This window comes from Phalacrocorax aristotelis, chromosome 2, assembly GCF_949628215.1.
Source record: "Phalacrocorax aristotelis chromosome 2, bGulAri2.1, whole genome shotgun sequence".
NCBI classification, from domain to species: Eukaryota; Metazoa; Chordata; class Aves; order Suliformes; family Phalacrocoracidae; genus Phalacrocorax; species Phalacrocorax aristotelis.
In genome coordinates this window covers 33,161,062-33,182,674 of record NC_134277.1, presented here as the reverse complement: position 1 = coordinate 33,182,674, position 21,613 = coordinate 33,161,062, and positions in this window count along the sequence as shown.

Below are 21,613 nucleotides of genomic sequence, written 5' to 3'. Positions count from 1 at the left end.
GGTGTTCAAAAAACATGTAGACGTGGCACTTCAGGACATGGTTTAGGAGACATGGTGGTGTTGTGTTGATGGTTGGACCTGATGATCTTAGAGGTAATTTCCAACCTTAATGATTCTATGAGTTTATGTTTCTATAAGGTTACAAAACTGAACTCACATCTTGTGCCTGTTGTTACCCTCTGAATTTACTGTCCTGAGAAATGCTGATGTGTAGCCTTTGCTCCAGTTTCTCCAAAGATGCTTAGGTCATTTGGGTCAGTTCTTTTAGTGGATCCAATAATAAGCAAGGAGAGGGCTGTCAAGAATCCACAAAGCTGGAATCCCAAAAGGGTTGTGATTCAGGACCACAGTCCAGAATATGCCGGGCTTAGGAATGCTAAACTCCGTAGTCTGACTGATCTCAGTGCTGTAACAGAAAATAAATGGTAGAATTATCACTTACTGGGATTGTGGATGAAACAAGTAATACAAGCCCTGGGCCTAGAAGTCTACTGTTGTTCTCCTTATTTTGGGCATTTGATATTGAACCATCAGACAGGAAATAAAATACATGAATTAAATATAATACTAAATTATAAATAACAACATTTTCAGAACAATACAAATATCACTGACTTTCATTCTCAAACAAGAGCTAGCTTTTATAGCTACACTGCAATGCATATTATTTCAACATTTGAAGAAAATCTGGATTAATTTCCAAAGGTATTGTTGATACTGGTTGCATCTGTAATCTAGAATAGTATTCACCACTGCAGAAGTTTTTGACAGCTTTGACAAACCACTCATGCAAGCAAACAGCAGCCACTTTCCAGAAATGTCACAGGCACATGAATTCCTCTGTGTCCGATGAGATCTACTTTGTAAAGTGACTAAAGGGGGTTTCACCCTCTTTCCCTTATCAAATCCCCATAGGTACCCAGGCTGAAATATGTTCTCAGCCATAGCCTTGAGAAATGGAACTAAATCTTTCTGATTCTTAAAGATTCAGATCCAGTCCTTTTGGTGGAGCTAGATATGCAGGTAAAAACCACCCTCTATGTTGCACACATATTTTCTGTTCACACCTTAGTTCAACATTCATCCTTAATTTCACAGCTGTTACAGTCTTTCTGCCTTCTCCTTTTTGAATATTGTTTTGCCAGGCAATATCTCTCCTGATGGAACAAAAACTCAGATCTCAGATTAAATTCTCATTGCTAAGGATAATATGTCTGTAGTTTGTGCAATGGCAGACAAAACATTATTTTTTCCCCAATTTTTCCCTCTGAAATGAATGGCATGAGACACTACTCCCTCTTTTCTTCCCTTTTTGTTTGCTTGTGTGCCACACAGTTTTATTCATAATATTAGTGGACAGATTTTTATTCATACTCTTTACTTCTCTCCCTTAAGGAAGAGTGGGAAACTGTTCCTTTTGTTCCTTGGTTAAGTTAAATTAAACCAACCAGGTTTAATTGACCTCTGCTGCTTGGGTTAAAGCTGAAGGAAGAGAATAAAAGAATGAAAATGTGAATGCAAAGGCAGCATTTGTTTTACACAGAATAAATTCAGTCACAACATACAGACCAATAACTGAGAAAGCCTACCCGTGTAGCCTGTGTTCTTTTACAGAATTCATCACCCATATGTTATATGTATGGATGCTAATATTAACATCAGCAGAATACAGCATCAGCTGTGGAAGCCCATGTTTTGTATAAAAGACTGCTCTGAGGTCTGCCTTTGCTATAAACAAGACACATTCTGGGAAACAAACTTTATTACCACTTCTTCACATATTCATGCCTGCTTTACTGTCTGGACTTATCTGTTGTAATCAGAGCAAGGGTAGTCAAACAAACGTGGACTTAACGTCAGTGAGGTGAGGCACAGGAATCTGAGAACTGACAGAACAGGATCCTCCCCTATGTATCCGTCTCAGTGCAGAAAGGCGTTGGCTTTTCTAGGCAGGTGGCTGATGTATTCGTCTGCAGAGCTAAAGCATTTTCCTGTGTGCAAATATTTGTGCTCGACCAGGACAAAAGAAAAGCCACCATACCTTTGTGTACCATGGAGGTGAGAGACTGTGGGACACCTCAGCACTTAACATGCAAAAGTAACTTGATCTTGCAGAATAAGGCTGATGTACTTTGGATTGTTTCATGTGCTACACGTGTTCTTGCCAAAGGCTGACACAGAGAAACTTCCAAATGCTGAGGTGTCCCCCACAGAACTGGCCAAGTCACTGGTTTGCTTCCTTTTGTTTCTTCCTTTGTTCAAATAGATGCACGGATCCACAGTACAAGTCAGGTGGAAACAAAAAGTCTCCATGGCAATTAAAAAGTCCAAAAAACACCAGTCAGAAGGGGAGGAATATTTATTCCTCCACCAGAAAACCTCCAGAATTTGAAATCTATATATTCATAACTTTTCCTTGTTTTTCGAGGTGTTCATGCTATTCATCACTTACCATCTTGGGTTGCCTCTGTGTATTGTAAAGTAACTGACCCACTAGTCACTAAAAGTGGATCTATTTCAGTAGACTTTTTCTTTTAAGAGGTATCAGATATTTGCTGATCCCTTTAGAATAAGAGAAGACACACAAGCCCAACAGTTTCCCTATCTTTGCATAACAAAAAAGAACCCAAATATAGTAGAGTCACCCTTTAATTCACACTGCCATATCAAGCACTGCATTTCAAAATTTCCCTATCATTCCAACTCCAAATGTTGTTAAGTAGATGTTCTTCAAGTCACCCTTTGTACACGTCTAAGTGTGACTTGTGAGAAAGAGGAAAATACAACATGCAATAATTTTTCAAGTTATAACTTTCATGAGACAACACACCTTGGGGTTTTTTTTGGTGCTTAGACTTGGTTATTGCTTCAGAAAAGAGCCTAAAAATACTTCAAAAAGATCTACAGTGTCTTCTGTTACCTTTCTGTGCACACTGAGGATCATTCATTACTGCTTTGCACACCCTGGCTGCACGTCCCCAAATGATTGTTTCTAAAAGATTGGCACACATGAACCTGCCCTGCTATTTAGCACTCAGCCACCTGGGGAAAGCTGAGTTCACGAATATATAGACACTACTGGCTTCATTCCTTAGGTTCACATACAGAGAAGCGGAAAGTGACTGCCTTGGAGAAGAAGCTACACCTTAAGGTGAGGTGTATTACACAGAATGGGGAGAAAAGGAGCCTTGGTCTGCTAAGGTATTTATTGCTTCAAGCTTACAAGCTGTGATTTTACACAGCCCTTGAGCATTTGTATCAAAGCACATAAGAGCGGAACAAGAGCCTGCGTCTCCCAGACCTGCACTGCTTCACTTGGAAGACAACTCCACATTCAATAAATGTTACTGTTGTCAAATATTTTCACATATACATGCCCATTAAGGAGCACCCTCACCCTATTTGAAAGAAATGTTCCCTTATGGCCTCAGTAGCTTTAGTTCTCATTAACTCATATACTCTTGACCTTGACAAAAAAAAAAAAAAAAAGACAAAAATTCCTAAATCCCATAATGAGTTCCCAAAAGGGAACTCAAAGATTCAAAGCAGCAGTTACCCTGGTACTGGAAACTCAATCTTTCTTTCCTTGGAAAAATGCCTTTTCTTATTTACTAACCAAATAAATTAATACACAGGGAGCTACGCTCCAGTGAAAATGTGTTATGGGTTGTTCTGCATTCTTGGACTAAAGATACGGGATGTGGAGCAACTCCTTTAAAAGAAAGAAAGCTTTAGGGTTTGTTTGTTATTTATAAAAGCCAATAAACAACTTTGTTGATGTCTCATGGAGAATTTTTTAATTAATAAGTACTCTTTCGTATGATATTTCTAGAAGGTAACAGTGGAAATGTGAACCTATCTTAAGTGTTTATGTGGTATCCACTATATTAACACCATCAAGTATGACTACTGGGGATACCTTGCAGCTGCCTTTCCTGAACAAATGTGCTGAATGCACAGGTGGTGAGCTGAATTTGTACAGCCCCAGGTACAGCTATAGGGCATCTCTGGAGCGCAAAGGACCACACAGCTTAAGCATTAGGCAACGCTGTTATCCACAGGCAGGTATGCTGCCAGGAGGTTGCCTACGATATGGGAGTAGCATTAAAAAGTCTGACAGATCCTTTGGTTATTTACCCTGAAGACAGTCACAGAAGTTAAAGATGTTTAGCTTTCCATATTTTTATACAGAAGGAACTAAAACATAAGCAGGTTAAGATCACCCAAAAAGCATGTGGCAGGACAAGGAACTGAAGGTGCATTTATCCAGCTGATATGAATGAAAATAAGCACAAACTAATTAGTGTTTTCTCCTTCTGACTGTGAAATGTGTTCTATTAATCATTTGAATTCCTGAAATTAAGGGGGGAAAAAGGCACTGTTCCAAGATAAATGAAAGAGAGCATCCACAATTTTGTAATCAATGCATAAACCTTAAAGCATAAAGCCTTTCTTTCCTGCACATAAAACAAATCAAAGGATACGTGTCCTTCTAGAGAAAGGATGACTCACCAAGAAAGCTAAAGAAAGTAACTCCTGTGCTGTATAGTTTCACATGCTCTACTGAGCCATAAACAAACCTGGAGGTAACAATGTCTTTGAGAAAGAGTAAATTCCAGAAATATTTGTGGTAAACAGGTAATTCCACAGTCTTAGCTACAGTGCTAGAGGTCTATGGGAGCTACGTCTCCAGGTAAAGTTAATATTAATTTAAAGAAGAAACTGTGGTTCCAGGTCTGACAATAGCAAGTATTGCCAGTGCCAGCAAACTTTGGCATTACTCAATGTATATATTTCATTCATGTAGACTCAATACATTTGTGGTGGTTATGCTTATAAATCATGGAAATGTTCAAACTACATAGTGACTATAGGGGCAAGTTGCCAAAAAGATGTCAGGCTGATAATCACATTTTGAAACAGCAAAGTTGAAAAACAAGTAAAATCTTCCATAAAAATAATTACAATAATTTAAAACAGTGCAGGGAAAAATAAAACACTTATGTATTTGTATGCATAAATTCTGAATGTATTGGCAAAACTCACTGATGAAATACAGAATTAAAAAATGTACTTCTAAGGGTATTTTATTTATAGAAGTGTAGAATGTTTTGCATGCTGATACGGGGGGGAGGAATTATGGGTAGTACTACTGTGGCTCCCATGCTTTTTGTAGGTAACCAACACAACAGCTGGGTGCCTCTCTAAACTGCCTGCCCACTGACACATGAGGAATCAGAGGTCTGCACTGAGTAGTTGGGCTTACTAGGACTGTAATGGGGGCAGAATTTGGCCCCAACAGTAGCACTTAGGCTGATGTGAACACATTTCCCCTTTTTGGCCATTATACCACTCACATAGTACTTCATGTGAGTGATTACTGCACAAAGAAAACACTATTTTCCTAGTAGACGATACTGGCTCTGCTTAGATGAAAGGAAGCTATGATAGCTGCTGTACTAATATTTTTCTTCTTGGTTCATTTTGACACATGATTAAACAATAATCATAATCCCTTGATTTTTACCAGTTTATCTGAAGTTTATCAAGTAACTAAATACTAGCTGGCCTTGTCCAAATTAAGGGGAGAGGCTTATGTTTAGAGGCAGAGTATCTACTGCAGCTCAAGAGAGGCTGCAGGAGGAGTAAAGGGATGGCACTGTATCCACCACAACAGAAGCTAACTTCTGTTTAGAGAACAGTGATCACCTCAGAGCAGAGCCTGGGTCTTCAGTGTGCAGCTAGTTACTAACCACATCTTGAAGTTTTCTTACAATTTTTTTTCTCTTATGTTAGCAGTATTACTCTAAAATCAGATTAACTGTTAGCATAAAGTCCCTGAATAAGAAAAGATGCACTGAATTCCCTATTTGTACCTGAAGGTGAATGTACACAAGCATATGAGGACCCATCACTCTATGTGATTTATCTACACATCAAGTGCTTTAATGCAATTTAAGTACATACTTGTAACATGTTGTGTCCCTCCCCTATAATGGGTGGTAATATTTTTAATTAATAACTTTATTACCTATAAGAAGGATATAAACTTATTGCATGAAGCTTCAAACACATTGTAAGTGTGTTTCTGCAGTTAAATTGTGGGGGTGGTTACAATCTCTTCTTATAAAAAGCTTGATATAGAAAGGCTTCATCCTTCTGGTATATGTTAGCTTTAATCCCCTCGTAGCTTTATGCACCTCTTCAGGGAACAAAACATATCTCTAATTATCCATGTAGTTACCAAGGCAATTACCATGCAATGATTACAGAAAAATTTCAAACTCATCTCCTATACAAGCTAGGCTTTGTGCAACTGGAATAAAACAGCAGACAGAGGTTAGCTTGTTAAACAGAAAAAGGACAGCTTACACAGTTGAAGTCATAACGATAGGCAAGAGTAGATGCTGAATTAAAGTACAGATTTCCTTTTTAATTTTAGGTGCAAATTGATGTAAATAAGTGGTAACTGATGTAAGTGTAACTTATATAAGAAGTAACTTACATAAATGTAGCCACACAACACATTAAATAAGCTTGAAAAATGTATTCTTTTTCTACAGCTGTTTTTTTAACTTTTCCACATATACCATATGGACCTAAAATTTGTCTTTATATTTCAACTCATTCTTTGAGTAAGACAGCAACAGAGACGATAGGTAGGTATGATAATTTAGCAACCCATGCTACTAGACCATTAGTTAATTTACTGCAAAACAACGGACACTAAGGAACTTGAGAGTGATATATTTGTTAATTTGTTTTGAAAGAGAGCACATGCATCTGAACCCTCCCGGTCATTGTTACCTTGTCTGCACAAGATTTGTATCCTCTAGATTTAAGAGGAAAAACAAGAAATAAAGCATGACAAAGGTAAGACTGAATCTGGAAGACAGTCAGAAAGAAAGGATAAGCTATTTAGTAGAAAATTCCCCTGTATGGCTTAAATTATATTTTCCTAAACTTGAGCCAGAATCAAGACAGACTTGAGGCTGTCATTCTCTAGGAGAGAAATATGAGTCAGCTGTCAGTGGCTGCCAGGGGGAGGGAGGGTCATCACACTGACATATATTTAAAAAAAAAACATATTGTAACGTATAGTCTTTTCCTACTCAACAAAAGATGGAATGACAGGGGGAAAAATTTACCACAGGTTATAAAGGACAACAGTGAAAAGCGTGTCTTTATAGGCTGTGTTCTCCATAAAATCTATACCTGTGAAGTGAAAAAATAAATTCTTTGCACCAAAGATCCTGGTCTGAGTTATTTTAAGCAGCCATTTTCCAGCATGGATTTGCCAGGGAAGGAGCTTGGGAATCTGGCCTCCCCATTAACAGTGATTACACATTGCACTCTCTCTCCTATCACCAGACCATGCCGCTTCCTCACATAAGTAGGTTGTGCCTATGTCTTGGCCCATCCCATGAGGAAGAAGAAATGGAATTATAGGCATGACCAAAGAAAGACCACTTGGATTAGCCAAGCTGGTAAATGAATCAAAGAAGGTAAGATTGGTAGGTTTTACAGCAAGGGGTGTAAATAAGGAAATACTTCTCCAGCTGTTTTCTCTCAAAAGTGACTAGAATATTATTTTAGCACCAGAACAGAAAATATAAATATTATTCATAAGCCAAAGGAATTTTCACAATCACAGAAAAAATACTATAACTAACACATTTATTTTTAAGTAAAATGACTGGCATGATAGAGGGTGTTTTTTTCACTAAAACATCACTTTGTCGTTTTATGTATTCTAAAGTTAGCCGCACAAATAAAATAACCCAGAAATGGGCATTTATCCATGACAGCAAATTTTTGGTCCCTTCAGAGAGTGTTGATTGTGGCTCAACACTACTTTGTCATTGTCTGGTTTATTATATTACTGACTCTATTTATCTCCATTTATCTTGGGATCCTTCCTTCTGAAACACCAGCAAGAACAGAAGTGAGCCAAACCCTCCACAACGCAGCTATTCACTGTGGGCTCCATTAGGCAGTCGCTCAAGGTTACTCATGTCAAGAGTGATTGCAATTGTTTCTACAGGGTTTGTGGAAGGCTTTGTGGGAGATAGCAGCATCCTTTCCTATGCTACAGGAAGCCCACGGTGTAAGCATGTGTATCCCTGCCCTGCTTCTTCGCTTCCTCCTCCAGCACAGAGCTGCACCCAGTAAAGAAACAGACAGAAAGGGCTGGCAGTGACCATCACGCTCTCCCTTTTCGGCACAGAAAGCACAGGGCAGGTTTCTTTCCTTTTTGCTGTATGACAGCTCCTGTGTTTCGTCAAGGGTCCTACGCATGACAGGCAAACCAGCCTGAGCTCCTATCTGCTTTCCCCTTGCCTCCTAGCACCCACCCAGCTAGGCAAACACAGCGAGGCATGCAGCAGCCAGCCTGCACAGCAATGCTGCTCCCTCTGCAGAGGAATGGCTGAGGCACAGACACAGAAGCTTAATTTCCAGAACACATCTATCCTTCCAGGTTGGTTTGCACAAAGCAGCCTGTGTCCCTTAATTCTTCTCTTCAGGTACAATAACTTCACTGAATGCACAGCAGGGCCTCACCCTGAGCAATACACTGAATGTGATCAGCTTAGGGATCAAAGGTCTTGCTGAGCATTTACAACACAAAGAGTAGGTAAACAATATGACAAGAATGATCAAACAATCAAGAACCATTCCCTACCATTTTATTTGAAAGGAGATGCTGTTTCCTATGTTCCCTCAAGCCCACAATATTACAGGGGGGAAAAAGGCAGCATATTAATCTGTAATAATCAGGCAAGAAGGAAACAAATAGCCAGCTATTCCCCTATGTGGATATATTTAGGGGCTTTGTTGAACAGGCTACCACGTGAAAAACCTCCCTATATTTACCCCAATGCAGCAGCTTAGCACAGTTGTTTGCTCTTTCATTTCTGAGCTCCTCAGCAGCAGGAATACAATTAGAGCCAGCACTGAGGCACTCCTCAGCCTGGGCTGGCAGAGCTGATCCCCTACCCTCCGCCTCACCAGAGAGGCAGTGATCTCACTTAGCACCAGCTGCACCATGGACATTACACCAGGCACTGTAATGGGAGCCTTGACCACCTGCTGAGACAGCACATCATTTGTCAACAGACAGATTCATTCAACTTGACAGTGCCCCTTCCCAGGCATGACTTATTGGTTTGGAATAGATTCACCCATAGGGGAGCAGGCATTGGCTCTGCTTTGGCATTTCTTCTCCAAGGTAGTGCCACCGGTAGCAGTGTTGTTAGTGCTAAATGTTGGCTGTCGACCATGATGAAAAGGCCCTCAGATGGACAGCCTTGACGTCACTCTTCACCAAACAAGCAGAAAAGTCCATGAGGCTTTCCAATTTTACAACAGCAAGCAGTGATCTCTTGTGGTTTAGCCCCAGCTGGCAACTAAGCCCCACACAGGCTCTCGCTTACTCCCCTCCAGAGGGATGGGGGAAGAGAATGGGAGGGGTAAAATCAAGAAAACTCATGGGTTAAGATAAAGGCAGTGTAACAGGTAAAGCAAAAGCCACACACACAAGCAAAGCAGAGCGAGGAATTCATTCACTCCTTCCCATGGGCAGGCAGGTGTTCAGCCATCTCCAGGAAAGCAGGGCTCCATCACACGTAACGGTTACTTTGGAAGACAAATGCCATCAATCCAGATGTCCCCCCCTTCCTTCTTCTTCCCCCAGATTTATATATTGAGTATGACATCATATGGTATGGAATATCCCTTTGGCCAGTTTGGATCAGCTGTCTTGGCTTGACCCCTCGCCTCCTGACTTCATGTGCACCCAGCAGAGCATGGGAAGCTGGAGAAAGACCTTGACTAGTGTAAGCACTACTTAGCAACAACTAAAACATCTCCACATTACCAACATTGTTTTTAGCACAAATCCAAATCATAGCCCCATACTAGCTACTATGCAGAAAACTAACCCTATCTCAGCTGAAACCACAACAGATCTTAATGGATATCAAATGTTTGAAATGGCCCTGAAAGAAGCTTGTTTCCTGTTCACAAATATTAACTGAAAAAGAGGCCTACTGTGTCACTGCTTCAGCAAGACCCCTTGTTCTTTCTGGAGACTGCATGTGTATAGTCAAACATAGATGAATGTTAAAAAGTAGATTTGACAGACAGAAGAGTTTGAAATTTGTAAAGCAAATTTTAATGATATATGGAGATTTGCATTTATTAGAAACAGGAAATATAACAGGAACAAAAGTAAACAAGATCTAGGACAGGTCTGAGATTTAGGACAAATTATTTAAATCTAACCAACCTATAAATAATTGCCTAATGCCAAAGGAAGTTCTTTGAAACTTAAATTAGCAGCAGCTTGAGAAGTTAAAACCGTCATGGATAAATATAGCATGGGTATATTGTATCCCTGAAAGCGTTCTTGAAAACATCAAGGCAGTAAGCAATAGGGAGGCAGCCATTCACAATCTGACACGTGTTCTCTGCTCCAGTAAAAGTGTTTTGAAAGGGATTTGTGTGGCAGGAATTCTCAACAGATTTGCTATCGCTTAGTGAAACATGCTGCAAGTACAACATTTGCAGCAGACATATTATCTAGTCTAGGTCATCTCCTGATTAAACATATATAGATTGAAAAGAGATTAGTCATTAAACCAAGTAGAAATACAAGTCAAGCTACAGCTTATGCAGACAAACTATATCCAATTAACTTTTCAAGTGAGCTAAAAGCAGGAATTAAGAGGAAGGTAGTTCCAGGACACTTCTGCCAGCACATCCAGTTCAGGATGCCTGAACAGATGCATGCTCCATCACATGTGTGATTTATATTTCCACATTCTGTGCCACAGGGAGAGTATTTCAAAGGTTATTGAATCTTAACATCTCTGTAAGTGGGAAGGATGAAAAATGAAGGAATTAATTAAAAAATTTGAGGCAGGTAACCTTAAAATAGTTGTCACATTATTTTAAAACCAAGAGTTACAATCACACACATATGCATCATCATGCCCCCAGGTCATTCAGGTAGTGGGCTGAGATCTCACTCTAAGCTGGTGCCTCAGTTCAAAGCCAGTCCCCAGAAACTGGACAGGAACCAGGATATAAGTGAGCATTTATACACGACACACAGGCATACCTCAGCTTAACCTTAAAACCATGCCTGGCAGAAGTGAAACCCTTCATGTAGTCCTGGTGAAGGAAGGTGTATTCAGCAATATGGCAAAGCTGACCCAAGAAGAAATGGGAAGTTCTCCAGTGACTGTGAGAAAGGGACGGTGTAGGCATGAAGGCACCTGGCTAAGCAGTTAACTGATCATCCCATAATTATAAACTCAATGCACTCAGTCTGTCAAAATGACAGTATGATCACTGCCGTCTCCCAAATAACCACAGTGCTGCATAGGCCAGTTTCATTCCTTTGGGGATATCTCATGGTATCATATCACATAAGCTAAGATTTCCCACTCAAACACAGAAGCTTTTCCAAACAGTCATGTAGCTGTGTTGTGACCTGCTGAAATGTAAATGTAATGTAAATGTTGTGTGCATTTACAGTGCTCTTCTCCAGTAGCTCTGGCATAGGTGACACCATCAGCCTCACAAGCACTCTGTGCTTTCACATCTCCATTTATATTACTTCTCTTTGTTATTATAATAGTACAAGTTTCAGAACTTAGTTGATCTATATGAATAATTTTATATGTTTACAACTGCTGGTAATTTGCTTTCCTTTTTGGAGCCATAAATGCTAGAGGTCCCTTAAAGAAAAAATGGACCCAAGTTGTAGATGTCATATTGAGATGCCCAGCAAGAAATCTAGAATGACCCAGGTTCATATCCAAATGAAAGTCCTCCAGAAAGGTAAAAGCTGTAGTCGTTGTGCAATGCTAAATATCTAACCCATGGTTAACAAAGTGTTTCTTATCAGCAAGAACATGAGGGTGACTGAGTAGAGAGTCCTGAGTAAATCCAGTAATAGTAGGCACCAGACACAAAACTGGGTTGCGGACCCAAGTGCTGAGTCCAAAATCACTCAAATTTCTGTGACGTTTTGTCCTGAAGTTGCAGGTTAATGAATCACAACTTCATTTATTTTCCAAAATATCAATGCTGGCACCTCGAGCTAATGGGGAAAGAAATGTTTCTGGGTCTTTCATTAATATCTTTTACATTAACTTAGCATGAACTGGAGAATAACACATTCTTAAAAATGGAGAAAGATAACAAAACCCCCAAAACTGTAGGGTGGAGCTTTTATTTGCATTTTGTTTTATACCCAATTCACTTCCTGTTAGTAGAACTGCAGTAGCATTCTTTGTACCACTTAGCTGCAAGCTATTGTTTAACCAGCACAATAAACCCAGCATTAACTTTTAGCCATCTCAGATTTGTTGACTGAGAATTGCATTCCTGCGTTAGGATGCCCTCTCCAGTACATTCAGAATGAAATATCAACCTGCATAAAACACACAAAGAGAAAGGAAAATTATATCATCCTTCATGGACAGAAAAAAGTCTTTGCCACGTATTTGCCATAACATTTAAACCTCATTGCTGTGCTAAGCCACAGGTGCACTCTCTCTCCCCCCTTCCCTAATAAAACTAAAGGCAGCAAGTACAGTGTTTTGATTATTAATTAAACAAAGCCACTCCCAAATTGCTATGGTGCCACACAGCAGAGAGCCAACACCCAGAGCTGCTGCTATTAGAGATTCCTGCTCACCAGCTCTGCAAGTCCTTCTGGGCGAGACTTACTCACCAGACAGAATTCAGTGAAACAAAGAAAATTGGAGAGCAGCATGGTCATGCAATTGGCTAGAAGGTTTTACAGACTTCAGCTCCTACTTGAACCAAAGCAATTTATCAAGCAAGATTTCCATATATATCACTTTGCAAGGAGAGGTGACTCAATTTATTATACCAGCTGATCCAGTCAGAAAAAGCAAGGGGTATTCAGTTTGAGATTCACTTGACAAGGGCTGACCTTTAAAAAAGAAAAACAGGACATTTTCAGCCTCAAGTTCCCTAACAGAACATCACAGTGGGACTCCTTTACAAAAATGATCTTTTGACAAGTGGTCAAGAACAGTACTTGGCTTTAACCTAAAAATTTTTAGAAATTGCATTAAGACAGATTTAAGAGGGAGTTGCACGGAGAAGTTGGAAGCTTAAGTCTCTCTTCTTAGCATGAACCGGATCACTGAATGAACTCATAAAAGGTTTGTTTGCTTACCAAACCAGCAACAGGAAAAAGCCATGGCAACATGGTATGCTGTCATGAAGACAAAACTCTGACTTTCCTGGAGGGGACCTTGCTCACAGAATCTGGTGCTACAGAGCAAAAGGAGTCATTCTACTTTACGTGAGCAACATTAGTAACAGGAAGAAAACCTCACGATCGTGCAGTAAAAGTAATACCTCTGGAAAAATTTTTCTCTTCAATTTAAATTATTTGTAAACACAAAGCATCAGTTTCATTCTCCCCACATTTTGTGAATTTAACACTTCTTCCCTTAAATAAACATCTTTAATATTATTTTAACATGAACATCTTTAAGTATCTTTAGTCTTCCAAGGCACACGTCAGTTATTTGTTAAATTAAACTCCTTTATTTCCCTTCATTTCCCAAATCAGAAGGAACTAAAAAGCCTGTGAGTAATCCAGACCTGAGCTCTGCTAGCCAAATGCACATGCGGCAAATGGTCCCATTGGCTTCGCTGGAGCACCTCACAACGTACAACGCATTTTCACAGCATGGGCTCTAGCATACTCATACCATACAGATAGATTCAAACAATATGGCAGCTCCCAGAAATTCTTACAGCCTGCAAATGAAATAGTTAAAAGGTAAGGCTACTTGTGTTAGGAGTTTTATATACCTACATTTCCTGTACCTAACAAAAGAAGTGGGGTGGTTTTACTTCAAAATCAATCTTACTAGCTCAGAGAGACAGTTGAAAAATTCCTATTATTATGGTGCACTCATGCTTAAGTTTCACTGACATAGCACTGTCAATCACCAAAAGGATGGTCTCAGAGTTCAAGATGCAGCTTGCTACTGCTTACATCAATTCTTAGGCTTTTATGATGACTCTACTTCAATTAACCAGTTATAGGAATGTTATTTATTTTGGGGGCTGAACTAGGACAGCAAGAGCAAAAAGTAGAACTGGTTCTGCATAACACCTACATGAGAGGCAAAGTCAAGCAAACTAGATGCTGATATATTGCGCACCACAGCCAGGAAGTCTGCAAGGAAACACAGGTGCGACAATCTTATTGGTCGATGGGACGAAACCTGAGTATAATGAACGCATCTCGTAGAACAGTGAGGGCATCCTTAGTTGAACTCACTGTCTGACAGGCTGTCTTTTTCCTCCTAATAGAGGAGAGAAGAGAAAGATTTTATAGGAGACCATGCTAAAGGTCCTGACTCCTAACCACAGAGAACAGCTTCGCACATACACAGGCATGACATTTACAATATCCAAGTGTCCACATGAAGCTGATCTAAAGCTGCAAATCATCTCTGCCTCTTCTTTTTAGGATTTTAAAATAGAAGGCATAGTGTGCTAGAACAGATGGTAGAGCCTACCAGCTGTTTATAGGTTATTATTTGACCATCATGTGAGACAGGTTAAAGTCACATCTATCATATAAACTTTTAATGAAAATTTTAATGAAAATAATGAAAATACTTACAGGCTCCCATGCCTATGGTCTGTTAGCATGTAGCCATACAGTTGCATATTACTGAAGAGCATAGCATAGATTATTTTCTTCTCTCAGGGTAACTGACATCATCTATCTGACTGCTACTCATTACCTTCAGCTTGCTTTTTAGGAAGATACCTGACATTTAAAACTTACAGTCAGTGGAGGGGGTAGCACTGTGTATTGAATCGGCAACTTGGATCTTGGCACTACCAGCCAATACAACAAAGCAGCAGACACCAAGCAAAGACCAACATTTCCCGTTTCCTCCTGCACTGCTGATTTATATCCCCTCCACCCATGCCAGAAAGCAGGTGGGTGCTACCAATTGGCCCCAGGTTATTTCTGCCCAGCAACAACTGCAGGATGCAGTAGGATGCTGGTTGTAGGCAGCTCTCTGCCAGCTGCTTGTTTGTTCTGCAGCTCCAGCAGCTGCATGATATGAAGTAGGAGTAAAGAAATGGAAGCCCCAGCCTACTGGTATTTGTAATGATTCAACACATTCAGCTATGAAAACTTAGCTCATCAAAGTAGGATAGCTGCAGGTCTTTCAATGGAAAGCAAGAAATGACACCTTATTTCACCTTTTCCATTCAGACTTGTTAAAAGCAGAAATGGCTCCTAGTAGACCATTGACATAGCAACTCTAGCATATGCATTTTTATATATGTATGGCTCATGAAGTTTTAAGTGGTCTACTTTCAGATCACACTCTCATCTCCATCTTTTCCACACAATTTTATTGGCATACAGATATTAAACCACCTGTAACTTGACTATGTGAGAATTCCCTGCCTCCCAGGGAATTTCCAGGTGCTACAGCTGGATACAGGAAACAGCTGGATCCAAAAAGACCACACTGGCTAAGCTTGCTTCTATTTCAGCCTTTCTCAGCTGCTGGAATGACCTTACGGGGAGGGAGAGGAAACGACAGCTGGCTGCTCTGTCCCAACTTCTGAATCTCTATGCTAGGCACAGCTGAACCATATCTTAGCCCTTGGACAACTGTAAACTAAGTATTTCACAAGATTTGGGATAGTGTTGCTTACACCAGCTACAAAAAATGTAGTTTTACAGGACCATTGTGAATGTGAATGCCAAGACAGAGCCACGTTATCGTCATGCCGCTGGCTGGAACTGGGCCAGCAGGAGATTGGGAACACCCATCCTCCTATCAGCTCCCTGTGACTGATACTGCTTATTTAGTGTCACCACCTGTGGGAGTGTGCTTGCCACTTCCAGGCCATAACGTTTAAACAAGACTTTAAGTACACGTTGCCTTAAGTCACTATAATTGGCTTAAATGGCCAGCTAACTATTCTGATAGGGATATTACAACTGTATTTGTACAGCATATGACCTACACAGTGGTGAAACACGAGCAACTCATGGGTAAAAGTGAAGGACGATTCATTACTGTTCCAGCAGTAATATCCTAATCTGTGACCACAGCATGGCATCTTTCCATTAACTTAGCTTTTATGTGGCAACAGGTCAGCTGTAGCTGAGAGTGGGATAAGTCTGGGTTCAATTATAAGTTCATCTTTGTACTATTTAACCTTTCTTTCATATATGCTACATATGTAGAATCACAAAATAATAGAATTGTTGGATTTGGAAGGCATGTATGGAGATTGCCTAGTCCAAAACCCCTGCTCAAAGCAGGGTCACGTACAGCAGGTTGCTCAGGGCTGTATCCAGTTGGGTTTTGAATATGTCCAAGAATGGAGATTCCACAACTTTTCTGGACAGTCTGTTCCACTCTTCAATCATCCTTACATTACAAAAAAAAAGAAGAGGTTTTATCTTACATTTGCATGGAATTTCCTGAATTTCAATTTGGGCCCGTTGCCTCTCATCCCATCACTAGATGTCAGAGAAGAGTCTGGCTTTGTCTTCATTACTTCCCCCACATCAGGTATTTATACACATTCATGAGATCCCACTGAGCCATCTCTTCTGCAGGCTGAACAGTCCCAGCTCTCTCAGCCTCTCCTCAAATGACAGATGCTCCATCCCTTCACCATCTTTAAAGCCCTTTGCTGGTGTTGCTCTGGTATGTCCCTGTCTCTCCTGTACTGGGGAGCCCAGAACTGGACCCAGCACTCCAGATATGGCCTCACTTTCTTTGTCCTGCTTGGCAAAGCTTTGCCTAATGCAGCTCTGGGGACTGTTGGTTGCCTTTGTTGCAAGGGCTTGCTACTGGCTAATGTCCAACTTGCTGACCACCAGGAACACCAGGTCATTTTCTGCAAAGCTGCTTTCCACCCACTTGAACCCTAGGATGTACTGGTGCCTCCCCAGGTGCAGGACTTTGCATTGTCCTTTGTCGAAGTTCATGGGGTTCATTCCTCCGACCTGTCAAGGTCCCTCTGCATGGTATCACAACCATCTGGTTTATCTACAGCTTCCTCACCTTTGTATTACCTGCATACTTGTTGAGGGTGCACTCTTTCCTTCCATTAATGAAGATGTTAAATAATATTGGCCCCATATTGACCTAGTGGGTACACCACTAGTGACTGGAGTCTAGCTTTTGTGTTGCCAGTCACAACCCTCTAAGTCTGGCAGTCCTGGTCACTATTCTCTTACTTAGTCCATAGTTTATCAGTTTTTCTGTGGGGGCGTTATGGGAGATGTACCTTCTTTCTTGTAAGGTCACTATGTTGTGATATGTTCCCTGACTTAGAAAACGGCTCAGTTCCTTCAAGACAGATGATCTTTGAGAACCCACCATCATTGATCCTGCTCCTGTGACAGCTTTCTGCACAAACACATTCTTTAGCATGAACTCAATGTTTTACTGGTAATGTGTGCTAAGAGATTATTAGCCGTAAAATGTTATTCTTCAAAGAAATAGAGGGAAAGATTCTCATCCTTGTGAGATGGGCTATTTTTGCAATAAATGGGGTTTAGGCAGGAGGAACACTGAAAATTCAGAAAACCTTATACTCACACAATCATGGAATGCAAAAAGAGGAAGAACTCTGTCCTGGGGCTTTGTCAGGATTTGTAGCTCTACAGGGATTTTTAAAGGTGATCTTGGTTAAGACCTCTTAAAGGTATACACCCCCAACATTTCTGTTATATTGGCAAATAAAATATTATTTTAGAAGTCAGAATATCACTGTAGCATAGAATATAGGCAACCTAAAAATTAAAAAAACTAAGGAAAATGTTACATTTGAGGCATTCTGCCATAGAATGACTTTATGCAATGGGAAAACAAACCAGTGTTCTAGAATATGTCATTAATATACTGTGTAACAAAAGGAACTATATCATGTCAACATTTTCAGACAAGAATTGTAGTGAGAAACCTTCAGAAGCACATTCAGCGTTCTGCATTAGGAACTACCTCATAGCATGAACCAGCTGGAACAGGCTGCTGTGTTATTTCAAAATTCGTGTTATAAACTGTTAAACAGTTGAAGGTCAGGCACAGGATGAAGGTACTCTTTCCAACCCCATGCCCCTCCATGATCACTGAATAATGACATTAAGATTCAAACTTTGTTCAACCAACTCTTGGAAACCTGAGAGCAGAGTTGTCCCTCCACCTTTCTGTGTAACTTGCGTCAGTGCTACGCTATCCTCCTCATGAAGGTGATTTTCCTGATGTCCACTATGAACCTCCCAAGCCACAGCTCATGGTCCTCAAACTGATGGACTGGTTTGGATCCTTCATCTTTGTAGCACATGTTCAAGTAATTGCAGGTTGCTATTAGATAGTCCCTTATCCTCCTCTTTGACAGATTAGACAAGCTCAGCCAACTTCTTGAATTTTAGTAGAGGAGGTCAGTTGTAATATTAGACAGAAATTTAGAGTACTGCATTCAGGGGGAAGAGGATGGGGAGAGAAAAACTTCCTCCCTCCCCCCCCCCCCCCAAAAAAAAAAAAAGGTAAGAAGGTGATGACATAAAGAAGTTATCACTGATCTAAATTTGGAGAGTCAGTTTTTCAACTTTGTGGCTGAGGCCCGGATATAAAACCAGATTATATTCAGGATGTGGGAAATCCAACTCAGAAAATTAGAATGTTAAATCCCAGATTTGACCTCGACAAGGCAAACGGAATTGTCCAAGCAAAGACCCTCATCCAGTTCAGACTGAAGGAGAGGGAGAAAAAATGGTACTGTGATGGGGACATGGCGGGGACATGGTGGAATATCTAAGACATGACAACTGTAAGACCTGCTGCAGAAAGGCAGATGAACCTCAACACTGGAGTCCCTTAAAACTGTGCAGTCTGTGTGATAGACTAAAACTGCACATCCTGTGACAAATACATAAGCCAAGCCAATGTCAAGAATTTGGGAGAAGGTGGAGGGTGCTGTGGAGCACCCTGCTGGCGTGTGCATCACACATCCCGCAAGCCAGAAGGTGTCAACACCACAAGAGCCTGCACAGCTTGGAGAAAAAGACCAGTAGCAGAGACAAACTCAGCAGAACGAATACACCTCATTGCAGAGGTGATGCTGATTAGGATATTGGCCCTAACACAATATTAAATGATGTGAGATTAGCGTGCAAGCAGTAGAGGTGCAAAGAAAGCAGTTGTGTCAGTGGGTTCAGCTGGAATTTTATTGAGCAGATGTATTTACTGCTCATTGAAAAAAAACAAAAAAAATTTAAAATTAAAAGAAAAATCAACAAAATATGACCACAATGGAATCCTTTATTTTCGTAAAATTTCAGGTGAGTTAGTAAGAATAAAGAGATTTCTGTCCCTTACTACATAGGCACCAATTCTGTGAGTCAGAGCTGGCATCATGTCACTGATACTGGAAGCCAAAGTCATCTCATCTTTGAGGTAAAGCATTAGGAAAACTGAGAGGGTCTGGGCTACAGATAATCAAAGAAAATTTGAAATAAGAATAATGAATACAAGGAGGTACACAGAGATCACAGTTAGGTGGCAGCTCTGGGAGACTCACTGAACTACAGACATTGTGGCTCAGCTACTTGCCCATAATAGAGTTTATCATCCAAGGACCAATGGAGGCAGGTTTTATAAGCAAGTTATATTAACAGAAAGGGATAATTTAATACTTGCCATAGGATATGAAGTACAAAACTAAGCTGTTCAAAACACAAAGGTCTTCCCAATATCCTTGTATATTACAGTGTAGTAAAAATAGGAAACTGCTGGCTTACAGATTTCAAGCAATGCTGAAACCCAAATATCAGTTGCACAGACAGGGGAGGAGACATTTGCTTTAATCCTGGAGTACAGCAAATATTCTGCTTTTAAACACCGCTAGTTATTTCAATTCATTAAAATGCATTTACTTAAACCTAAGTACAAGCATTCAGGCATGAAGCCTTGCTGATCATAACCAATGTGCCTAGTTAAGAAAACCAGATAAACAGCCTTCTCTGCAGGCCATGGTACACCGCCAGCTTCCCAACCCCTCTCATCAAAGAATCCCTCTTCACTCTTCACTGCCTCCCTGTGGGACCAAGCAAAACATTTCAAAGTTAAATCTAAATGTTGTCAGGATCAGGCTTTCTCTTACCAAACACAAGCTGAGCGATTAAGTCCACACATGCTGAAAACCTTGACACTCCTTGGTGTAACAGATCATGGTAGTTTCCTTACTGTAAGGGCATTAAACAATACAAGAGCAATTATACTTACTATGGGTGTTCAAATGACTTACTGATTTTAAAACACACCATTCATCAATGCCCTACAGACATCCCAGTAGTTTACAGCTCAAAACAGAGTACAATATAATAACATGTCACATCATAAGTCCCCACCTCTACCTGAAGCTATGTAAAGGATGCTCCATGCTTGCATTCCAGCTTGCCAACTTATATCAAGTGGTGGTCATCTGTATTATAAACACGCATATGCGAAAGAATGTTTTCAGAGGTATCAAAATCCTGATGGATCGGGCTTTTGTTTTGAAAGCAGCGATCAAAGGGTCAGAATGTCATAACTTAAATCCTAACCATCTCTTCTGCTATCCAATTTGAAAAATATTACCAATAAAATGTAGGTATGCCAAGTTAATTGAGTAATTTGTTCAACAAAAAAGAGGGAAGTTTTGCGCTGACATATTTTGGGAAGTCATCATCCTTCAAGACAAACCATCAGATTCCTAGTGGATATTTGCTTGAACTCAGGCAAATAAACTTAAAGTTACCAGCTTTAAGTGTTCAGTAGTAAAAATCTGCTGAACTTTTGACTTTCCAGCTCTGTATTGACATGCAGCTTTGTACTGAGAATAAAGTAGATAGGACAATGGTTGAACCATGGTCTTCCAACTCTCAGGAGAATGTCTGGACCACTTGTAAGATACCAAATCCATCCTTTAGTAGTGCTCTCCATTTGCATGCAAGCAAAAGCTTTCTGAGCCAATGTGAGAAAAATCGCTTTCTTGCCTAACAGACCAACAACTAAGCTGGGAAGTGGGGTATCTGGAGTCTGGTACCTGCTCCAGCGTAAATGACTGTTACAGAAAAAGAAACGACCCTGACAGAGTGACTGGGAACACTGATCATCATGCCATATCCCAATCCAGAGAGCAACTACCCATAATTCAAGATAAAGATTTAAATTATTTCAGGGGGAGAGGGAAATAGAATGGGACCTGCATCTGCCATAGGTGTCAGACGTGACTCAGCTCCAAAATTTTGGGGTGAACGGCTTTCCAGAAAAATTATCAGGCAAATTTCATCCAAGCAGCTTTCAGGTGATAAAAAATTACTACTCAGTTCATGTGGTTAAAGCATTGAGAAAAGAAGTTTGACCAGTTCTCAGATGAATGTATTCTACTTTCAAGCAGTGTGTCTTACAATATGCTACTACTTTAACAGTACCAGAAGCTCCCTGACTCCCAGATATGGCTGTGTCTGGCTTTGACTCAGAGCATTCTAGTGTGGGACTGACTATACATTTTA